This window comes from Wyeomyia smithii, chromosome 3 (genome assembly GCF_029784165.1).
Source record: "Wyeomyia smithii strain HCP4-BCI-WySm-NY-G18 chromosome 3, ASM2978416v1, whole genome shotgun sequence".
In the NCBI taxonomy this organism is placed as follows: domain Eukaryota; kingdom Metazoa; phylum Arthropoda; class Insecta; order Diptera; family Culicidae; genus Wyeomyia; species Wyeomyia smithii.
The window spans coordinates 188,423,982-188,435,392 of NC_073696.1; positions in this window are offsets into that span (position 1 = coordinate 188,423,982).

Consider the following 11,411-nt stretch of genomic DNA (forward strand, 5'->3'; position numbering starts at 1 on the left):
CCAAATAATATCGTTTCATACAAACAATTATACCAACTAGTTCGTATCTGAAATGGAATAATTTTAGGTATCACCCATGCAGACGATCTTTTTTTTCGAGCGACTTTATATTAGAATTTAGTGAATTAGACAGATTACTAATCAAACTTCAAATGCCTTCTAGCTTTATTTTACTAAAGTACTAATTGTTGACTAAGATGCTGACCATTGCGAAGCTAAGTTATCTTTTAATGGTTTTTGAGTTTAAGTTGAATTCTGTAAAGAAAAGTAAGTCGAATGAAAAGCAAACGAACATAATTCACAAGATACATAGAGAAAAAAACTAGACTAATAAACGATAAAAAAGATTATTCAATGGAAAAAAAACATGTTACGATAAATCAACAATTCAAACATATCAATTTCGTGCCCGATCATATTGAAGAGAAAATTTATTGATGAATTGTAAGCATATATTAACATTAACTGAAGAGAAAATAATATATTAACTATACATCTACTGCAACTATGAACAAACAAAAGAATATCAACTAAAGGTAACAAAACAATTTAAAATAATGCGCTGCTGAAATGTGAACATGTGAAGCAAAAAAAATATTGATGTATCTGTTCAACCTTTGACGTAAGATCTAATCGAGCAACCTCTAATAAAACCGTACTACTTTCCAACTATCGATTATTTTCCAAGCAGGACTGAAAAGCGAGGACAATAGAATCTAACGTTTTCATTTTCGACTTCGAAACGGCGAATCGAAGGGCGATAGAAAATCGAGCGAGCAAAGCAATTGACACATCGATATACTTACGCACTTAAATTCCAAACAAAGAGCTTCTCTGAATTGATACTGAAATTCGTGTTTTTTGACAATCAAAGCAACCATCTTTTATGCACTATATGATGACCGCCGGCAACGGCGAATGACACCGACGAACAAAGGCGTGATTTTCTAGTCCGTATAATATGCGCCCTATCAGTGAGAACGTGGTTCTAAATTGATTGTCCCCAGCCATTCAGTTTTGCTTCTGTTATTTGTTTTTTTTTTTCTGTCCAGTTTGACGATAATAAGAAATTAACCAAAGATATGTATTTGATTATTTAAATTATTTATTTATTCTAAAGCCAACACTAATTTATTTGTATGCTTTACTCTCAATAAACAAATGATCTTTAGTAGTAAAACATGAGTATATTTTTTAGCTTTAGAATAACAATACTAAAGTACATTACAATTATTAAGCATAACAGTGAAATATATTTAGCTATAGCGTATGTAGTACAATGGAATGTAATATCTAGAAGAAAAAAAAACAAAACTAGAAGGATGTTAATTAAACAAATGAAAACCTAATATTAAACTATCTGAGCAGCTCTTCAGTAACCCCATGAGTTTGAGCAGTGAAAAAAAAAACGAAAACAAAGTATTCAGTGTTGACCCCAAAATTGGAGAGAAATGTAAACAAACACAAGTAATATGTGCGTGGCAGCGAGTTTGTTGTACTTGCTGCCCTCCCGGACTCATTCAAATCCACTCCCATTCGACTTATTCCCGGTGACATATTACGAAATGTTCATGCGGAAGTTAGCTAACTTACAACAAATACAAGCAATTTAAACTACGCTATCTCACTTGTTTTGTTCGTACACGTAACAGATTCGATATAACCAACAAGAAGATATATGAAAAGTCATAGAACATCGCAAGCAACAACAACAACAAAGAAACCTAACAAAATATCTTAAACAAGATCATTGTTATCAATTTATAGATCAAAGAGGAGAAAACGAAAACAAGAAATGACAATTCTACCAAAAACGCCTTCAGCGACATTTACAAACTCGTAGCTGAGACTTTTACCTAGTCAAATATTTTTTATAATCTAACCAAAAAAAAAAACAATAAAACAAAAATCAAGGATTCTGGCGACTCAGTTCGCACACGACTTTCTGCGCTTCTCAGCATCTGTACTTCGTTGCAACACTGGTTTAGCCCTCTCGCAAACTATTCAAGATGCAAAGCTCAACGTTCTGGTAACACAATTTTTTGTTATGGTTTTCCACACACGTTTCAAATTCACATCGCAAACATTGCACTCTTCAGCGCTCCAATCTTCCGTCTACTAAATACACAAGCCAACAAAACCCCTCAGCACTCCAGAGCGTGAAAAATGTTTCCATAAAAGTTTTAAAAAACATACTGCAACCGATGCAGTCAAATATGAAGATATGTTTTCTTGTACAATAATTATCGCGAATGCACATCACAGATACGTGCGGTAAAAGTGAACACATTGGCACACAGCACATGCAATAACACGAGTTTACTGACATTCAACGGCACAACACAAATACACACACAGTTAGTGACACGCGAACGGATGTTTTTCGTTGTTCTGTTTTGAGGTTACTGATTACTCTCATACACACACATCAAAAACGAAAAAAAGAACGAACCTGTTTTGACGTAAAGGTGCACAATGATTTTTGAGTTGATTTCCCTTGTCCTGGAACACACACCCTCACCTCTTGTCACTTGTTTATTCGAAGTATTTTGTTTCGAGTTTCTATCTTTTTAACTGTTTTACCTTAAACACATTGTTGGAAAAGTTTCAATGATTTCGATAGTAATTTTAATTGTACGATGTATGAAGAAGAGAAAATTTTTGACAAATATTTTTATCTATTCTTAAAAAGTGATAAGGTATATTAAAAAAACAAGGAAGAAAAGGAAATAATATTGAAAATTTTTATGGGAAACTTATATAATATTGTAATAGACCTAGAGCAACAAATGGTTAAACAGCAGAAGATGAAGCATGGAATAGGCTTAATTAAAAATAAATCATAAGCGAACAAACAGCAAAAAAGACGCTGGCGAGAATCTCAATCTACAGCTGAGGGAGACGAGAGAAACTTTCATGATGAATGTGATTGATGTTTATCCTTTTAAGCTAGAAGTTGTTCCAAAGATTTTTTTCCCTTTTACGTTAAACATTTTTAAAGACACACGTTTTTTCTTTGAATTTTGCAATAACTTTTATGACGTTCCGGTCTGCTCAATTCAGCGCCGGATTGCGGTGAATGAAATGGTTTCAGACAAAGGAGTACATTAATTCTTCGTAACTCTGCCCTATACTATTTTCTCTACAAGTCAACAAAACGAACTCGAGCTTTCCGAAACTTTCTAACCTCCTATATTTTGCGCGTAATTTTCACGATCATCCGACCTGGTGGCACTGGAACGTCGCATCACTTAATTATTGTGCACTGATATAATTTTAATAGAAAAAAAACTCCTAATCGAAACAACTGTTCTGAATTGTTAGCTTTTAGTTTGTAAATTTTCTCTCACTGTCAAACCACAGTTACTTTTTGGTTCTTTTATCAACATGATTTCAGAGCACTTTTACGTTTCCTATTCAACTGTTTCATTAAAATATTATTTATTCTACTTTTCATCATGTCTGTGAAAGCTCATCAGTTCTATTCGTACACTTTTCTTTTTGCAAATTTGGTTCGCTTAATTATTCTAAAGAGAAATACAATTCAGAACAGGAATGGCCTTAATAACAGTTTTTAAAAGAAATATAAGAATAATAAGTAATTAAAAATAAAGAAATGGATATTTAAAATTGATTTTTTAAAGTTTTTAACAAAGACGACAAAAATTCAATTAAAATACATAACAAAAGTTACTTTATAACCTTGGAATCCAAAATAATACACATATAAGGCGAACATAAAAAAGTTTACGAATATGGATCAACGCAAAAGGTAGGAATTAGACATAACGACAGCTACACATGTTCGTTATATTCAGATCCCCAGTATCGCCCAACACCCTAGACCTGAATGTTTAATTTAATTTAAAAAAAAACGAAAATAAGGCAGAAAACCACTACACGAAGCGCGATTCAAAGCGAACACCGAAGAAGCAACATTCATTCCAATGTTCAGTGAGAACATTATGTTCTCCGTGATATTTGCATATAGATAGCAAAGGATGAAATAAAAAAAAATGCCGATTACAAGAAACAAAATTCCCACAAAACACACAAACACACATTGAAAATATCTCAGCGAACCGAGTAAGTGTGTTAATGAATCTGAAATTGTAATTTTTCTCTACCTGAATGTCGTGACACAAAAGTGACCGAGAAGAAAACAACGCAATGATACAAAACGAGAAGAATTTCTTTTTTTGACATCTGGTTTAAGTAAACAACAATGAACAGCAGCAAAATAAAACAGCCCTGGAACGATGAAAAGAAAAAACACACACATACAACAAAAAGAAAAAAATAACTCTACTATCAAATGCTAGATATAATTAACATTGTATAGGGTCCAAAGGTGGGGAAAGTAATGAATTAAATTACAAATAAATTAAATATGTAATAACATAAATTACGAAGAACTATTCATTTTTTCATCCGAATACCAGTAAACTGATTCTCAACTAATCAGCTGATATCATCTCATTCCACTCATCCAGAAAACGTCATTCTTATACTCGTAATGCTGTGAGATCTACCACGAAAGCGATGATCTCTGAGTTTCCGATTAAGATATTATTGTTCCAGTTGAAAATCGAAATATCGACTCGCGACTTTCGATTTTTTACCTTATGCACAATGCGCAGAGTGTCGCATCTAGTGCGCTGTATTGCGCGTCAGATGCGCTATACAGCGCACTAGATGCGACATTATGCGCATTGTGTATAAGGTTAAAAAATCGAAAGTCGCGAGTCATTATTTCGGTTTTCAACTGAAACAATAATAATAATAATTGGTGGTCGCTCATCCAACATTCTCAGACACTGTATTGGATTGTTGACTAGATCTGAAGATTTGAATCTGCCTTCACTGTTCGCTCAAATCGTCTTCCTTCAAGTCGGTTTACAGGGCGGGACATCAAAACGCTTTTGGCATAAACTAGAACATCGATAACTTCCTGCTCGCTTTCTCGAATATGTAGTTACTAGCGGGTGACAACTAAAAATTTGGATTTTTTTAAGCTCTCTCACTCTACAACAAAAACGCTCAGCGGGAAATGAGAGTATGTACAGTTCGTCTACAATTGAGCCGTTGAGAGCAAAAGTGGTACATGTGCCATTTTTACACTTTTTGGGTTTTTTGCTTAAAATGATGCAGAACGCAATAACGTACTAGAATATTCAAGAAAAACCGAGATCTGATAACCAAAACCAAAAAAATATTTTAATTACCAAAAATTGTTCTGGCTATTACCAAAAATACCAAAAATTGTTCTGGCTTATAGCCAGAACAATTTTTGGTAATTAACATATTTTTTTTCTGGGTTGGGTTTCGGCTACGCAATCTGTCACGGATTCAAAACGGGTGTTTTCTACTGCCCGACGTTTCGGCCAGGGGTTTTGGTCTTTTTCAAGGGAAACTATTAAAAACAAACTAGTTTAGTTTATGAAACAGTTTTAACTAGTTTAGTTTATGAAACAGTTTTAAAATTTAATCAATTTAGATGCAGATAGGCGATTTAACTCAACAATGCTATTCCACAGAAAACAGACACATTGACGAAAACCTAAATTAATCCACCTAGCGGTCAGATCCAGCCTTTCTCATTCAAACTTATCATTTGTAAAAATAGATTTACATGAACGCTCCAATCCAATAAATGTGTATTCACTTTTTTGATTTTAAAATAATGATGTAATAGAAGTATAAAGTATAAAATTTGACGTAATGTAAATGCTCAAGAAATAGCGAAATAAAAGAAATGACTCTTAATTTCGAACTATTCAATCACGAGCGATACCGGGAACATTCAAATGGTACGATATCACATTTAAATTATTTTGTGGCCACATATATTGATCGAAGCAGGTATAGTTTTTAATAGCCTTTGAATTTCTTTTCTTTCCATAACTTTTGAACCACATATCAAATCACATCAAATCAAATCACTAGTTATGTTCAAATAAGTCGTGTAATCTTTGAGGTAATAGAATTTCGTTGTTTTATTAACAATTCAATACATAACGGTTGCTTAGTTCGATTATAATCAAATAAAATGTGAACGTATAGGGCAGTCAAACTTTGAAACCACGTGTTAAATCATAATTCATCAATTAACCCTTAGCTATCCCATTCATCTGATAATACTATTGATCAAATCCGTTGTGTACTTTCTGAGATAATGAAGTTTCGTGATTTTCACAATTCGGTACATTACAGACGAAATTACAGTTCGATTACAGTAAAATTCAGTAGGGTGTTATGAGTCAGCTAGACCTTTCATTTGACACTAATTTCGTGAAAATCGGTTCAGCCATCTCTGAGAAAAGTGAGTGAGTTTATGTATTCTTCAGAATATGTTTCTTTTCATAGCTAAATTTCACATTTTTAAACTTAACAGGCAAAGTAATAGTCCGATTGCAAAAAGTCAATAGGGTCTTATGGGGTAACTTGAACTTTCATGTGACACTGATTTTGTGGAAATCGGTCCAGCCATCTCTGAGAAACATGAGTGAAATTAAACAGTCTTCAGAAGACTTTTTTTTCATAACTTTTGAACCACATGTTCAAGCTATATAAAATTCAAAAGTTAAGGGTTTTTGTTAGCCCGTTCATATGATACCAATTTTATTGTAATCGGTTGTGTGGTTTCTGAGATGTGAGATGTTTCGTGATTTTAACATTTTTAAACATAACCTCTAAAATAAAAATCCAACTACAATGAAATTTGAGAAAGTCTTATAGGGCAGTTCTAGTAACTTTCATTTGCATATAATTTCATTAAAATCGGTCCAGCCATCTCTAAGAAAGTGAGTGAAAATAAAAATCTGCACATACACGCACACACACACATATATATATATATATATATATATATATATATATATATATATATATATATATATATATATATATATATATATATATATATATATATATATATATATATATATATATATATATATATATATATATATATATATATATATATATATATAGATATATATATAGACATATATATATATATATATATATATATATATATATATATATATATATATATATATATATATATATATATATATATATATATATATATATATATATATATATATATATATATATATATATATATATAAATATATATATATATATATATATATATATATATATATATTTATATATATATATATATATATATATATATATATATATATATATATATATATATATATATATATATATATATATATATATATATCTATATACAGAAAATGCTCAGCTCGTCGAACTGAGTCGAGTGATATATGCCATTCGGCCCTTTGGAGCACTTTCATATCTTCGGTTTTGCAAGTGATTGCTATACCTTTCTAGGAGAAAGGCAAAAAGTTAAAAAAAATATTAATCAGGAGTAAAATATTCGTGCTGAAGAAATAGCTAAATAAAAGAAATGACTTTGAATTTCGTACACTTAAATCTCGAGCAATACCGGGAACGTACGAATAGCAAAATACCAAATTTAAATTTGACCTTTGCCATATGTTTTGATCAAAGCAGTTACAGTTTTAAATAGTCTTTGAATTTCGTTTCTTTTCATAACTTTTGAACCACATATCAAATTGCTATGCAATTTCTTACTTGTGAGTTCAAGAGACAACCCGGGGGAACCTATAGGAAAGCCAAACTTTTCATTTGACACTAAGATTGTTGAATTTAGTCTAGCCATTTTTGGGAAAACGAGTGAATTTGAAAAGTCACCGGAACATGTTTTTTTCATAATTTTTGAGCCACGTGTTTAATCACTATAAAATTCATCAATTAACCTTTAACTAGCCCGTTCATTTGATACCAATATTGTTCAAATCGGTTGTGTACTTTCTGAGATAATGAAGTTTCGTGATTTTCATATTTCGATACATTACAGACAAAGCAAGAGACCGATTACATTGAAATTCAATAGGGTGTTATGAGGCAGCTAGACCTTTCATTTGACAGTAATTTCGTGGAAATCGGTTCAGCCATCTCTGAGAAAAGTGAGTAAGTTTAAGTAGTCTTCGGAATATGTTTCTTTTCAAAGCTGGATTTCACATTTTCAAACATAACAGGCAAAGTAATAGTCCGATTGCAAAAAAAAATCAATAGGGTCTTATGGGGTAATTAGACCTTCCAAATGACACTGATTTTGTGGAAATCGATTCAGCCATCTCTGAGAAACATGAATGAGATTAAACACTCTCCAGAACACGTTTCTTTAAATAACTTCTGAACCACACGTTCAATCTTCATGAAACTCAAAAGTTAAGGGTGACACTAAGATTGTTGAATTTAGTCTAGCCATTTTTGGGAAAACGAGTGAATTTGAAAAGTCACCGGAACATGTTTTTTTCATAATTTTTGAGCCACGTGTTTAATCACTATAAAATTCATCAATTAACCTTTAACTAGCCCGTTCATTTGATACCAATATTGTTCAAATCGGTTGTGTACTTTCTGAGATAATGAAGTTTCGTGATTTTCATATTTCGATACATTACAGACAAAGCAAGAGACCGATTACATTGAAATTCAATAGGGTGTTATGAGGCAGCTAGACCTTTCATTTGACAGTAATTTCGTGGAAATCGGTTCAGCCATCTCTGAGAAAAGTGAGTAAGTTTAAGTAGTCTTCGGAATATGTTTCTTTTCAAAGCTGGATTTCACATTTTCAAACATAACAGGCAAAGTAATAGTCCGATTGCAAAAAAAAAATCAATAGGGTCTTATGGGGTAATTAGACCTTCCAAATGACACTGATTTTGTGGAAATCGGTTCAGCCATCTCTGAGAAACATGAATGAGATTAAACACTCTCCAGAACACGTTTCTTTAAATAACTTCTGAACCACACGTTCAATCTTCATGAAACTCAAAAGTTAAGGGTTTTTGGAGTAGCTCGTTCATTTACAACCAATTTTGTTAAAATCGGTTGATTAGTTTCTGAGATAATGATGTTTCGTGATTTTCACATTTTTAAACATAAGCTCTAAACTAAAAATCCGATTGCAATGATATTCAATAGGGTCTTATGGGGCAACTAGACCTCTCATTTGCAAATTATTTCATGAAGATCGGTCCAGTCATCTCTGAGAAAATCGAGTGAGATTGGGAGAGCGTTACACACACACACAAACACACACACACACACACATACGCACACACACACATACAGAAAATGCTCAGCTCGTCAAACTAAGTCGATTGATATACGAGATTCGACCTTTTGAAACACTTTTATACCTTTGGTTTTTCCAGTGATTGCTATACATTTCTAGGAGAAAGGCAAAAACGATAATCTAGTGAGTCCCCATTACATTGTTCTTCAAAAAATAGTTTTATAATAAATGTTTTTAATAGTTTCCCTTGAAAAAGACCAAAACCCCTGGCCGAAACGTCGGGCAGTAGAAAACACCCGTTTTGAATCCGTGACAGATTGCGTAGCCGAAACCCAACCCAGAAAAAAAATATGTTAATTACCAAAAATTGTTCTGGCTTATAGCTATACCTTTCTAGGAGAAAGGCAAAAACGATAATCTAGTGAGTCCCCATTACATTGTTCTTCAAAAAATAGTTTTATAATAAATGTTTTTAATAGTTTCCCTTGAAAAAGACCAAAACCTTATCTGGCTTATAGCCAGAACAATTTTTGGTAATTAACATATTTTTTTTCTGGGTTGGGTTTCGGCTACGCAATCTGTCACGGATTCAAAACGGGTGTTTTCTACTGCCCGACGTTTCGGCCAGGGGTTTTGGTCTTTTTCAAGGGAAACTATTAAAAACATTTATTATAAAACTATTTTTTGAAGAACAATGTAATGGGGACTCACTAGATTATCGTTTTTGCCTTTCTCCTAGAAAGGTATAGCAATCACTGGAAAAACCAAAGGTATAAAAGTGTTTCAAAAGGTCGAATCTCGTATATCAATCGACTTAGTTTGACGAGCTGAGCATTTTCTGTATGTGTGTGTGTGCGTATGTGTGTGTGTGTGTGTGTGTTTGTGTGTGTGTGTAACGCTCTCCCAATCTCACTCGATTTTCTCAGAGATGACTGGACCGATCTTCATGAAATAATTTGCAAATGAGAGGTCTAGTTGCCCCATAAGACCCTATTGAATATCATTGCAATCGGATTTTTAGTTTAGAGCTTATGTTTAAAAATGTGAAAATCACGAAACATCATTATCTCAGAAACTAATCAACCGATTTTAACAAAATTGGTTTTAAATGAACGAGCTACTCCAAAAACCCTTAACTTTTGAGTTTCATGAAGATTGAACGTGTGGTTCAGAAGTTATTTAAAGAAACGTGTTCTGGAGAGTGTTTAATCTCATTCATGTTTCTCAGAGATGGCTGAACCGATTTCCACAAAATCAGTGTCATTTGGAAGGTCTAATTACCCCATAAGACCCTATTGATTTTTTTTTTGCAATCGGACTATTACTTTGCCTGTTATGTTTGAAAATGTGAAATCCAGCTTTGAAAAGAAACATATTCCGAAGACTACTTAAACTTACTCACTTTTCTCAGAGATGGCTGAACCGATTTCCACGAAATTACTGTCAAATGAAAGGTCTAGCTGCCTCATAACACCCTATTGAATTTCAATGTAATCGGTCTCTTGCTTTGTCTGTAATGTATCGAAATATGAAAATCACGAAACTTCATTATCTCAGAAAGTACACAACCGATTTGAACAATATTGGTATCAAATGAACGGGCTAGTTAAAGGTTAATTGATGAATTTTATAGTGATTAAACACGTGGCTCAAAAATTATGAAAAAAACATGTTCCGGTGACTTTTCAAATTCACTCGTTTTCCCAAAAATGGCTAGACTAAATTCAACAATCTTAGTGTCACCCTTAACTTTTGAGTTTCATGAAGATTGAACGTGTGGTTCAGAAGTTATTTAAAGAAACGTGTTCTGGAGAGTGTTTAATCTCATTCATGTTTCTCAGAGATGGCTGAATCGATTTCCACAAAATCAGTGTCATTTGGAAGGTCTAATTACCCCATAAGACCCTATTGATTTTTTTTTTGCAATCGGACTATTACTTTGCCTGTTATGTTTGAAAATGTGAAATCCAGCTTTGAAAAGAAACATATTCCGAAGACTACTTAAACTTACTCACTTTTCTCAGAGATGGCTGAACCGATTTCCACGAAATTACTGTCAAATGAAAGGTCTAGCTGCCTCATAACACCCTATTGAATTTCAATGTAATCGGTCTCTTGCTTTGTCTGTAATGTATCGAAATATGAAAATCACGAAACTTCATTATCTCAGAAAGTACACAACCGATTTGAACAATATTGGTATCAAATGAACGGGCTAGTTAAAGGTTAATTGATGAATTTTATAGTGATTAAACACGTGGCTCAA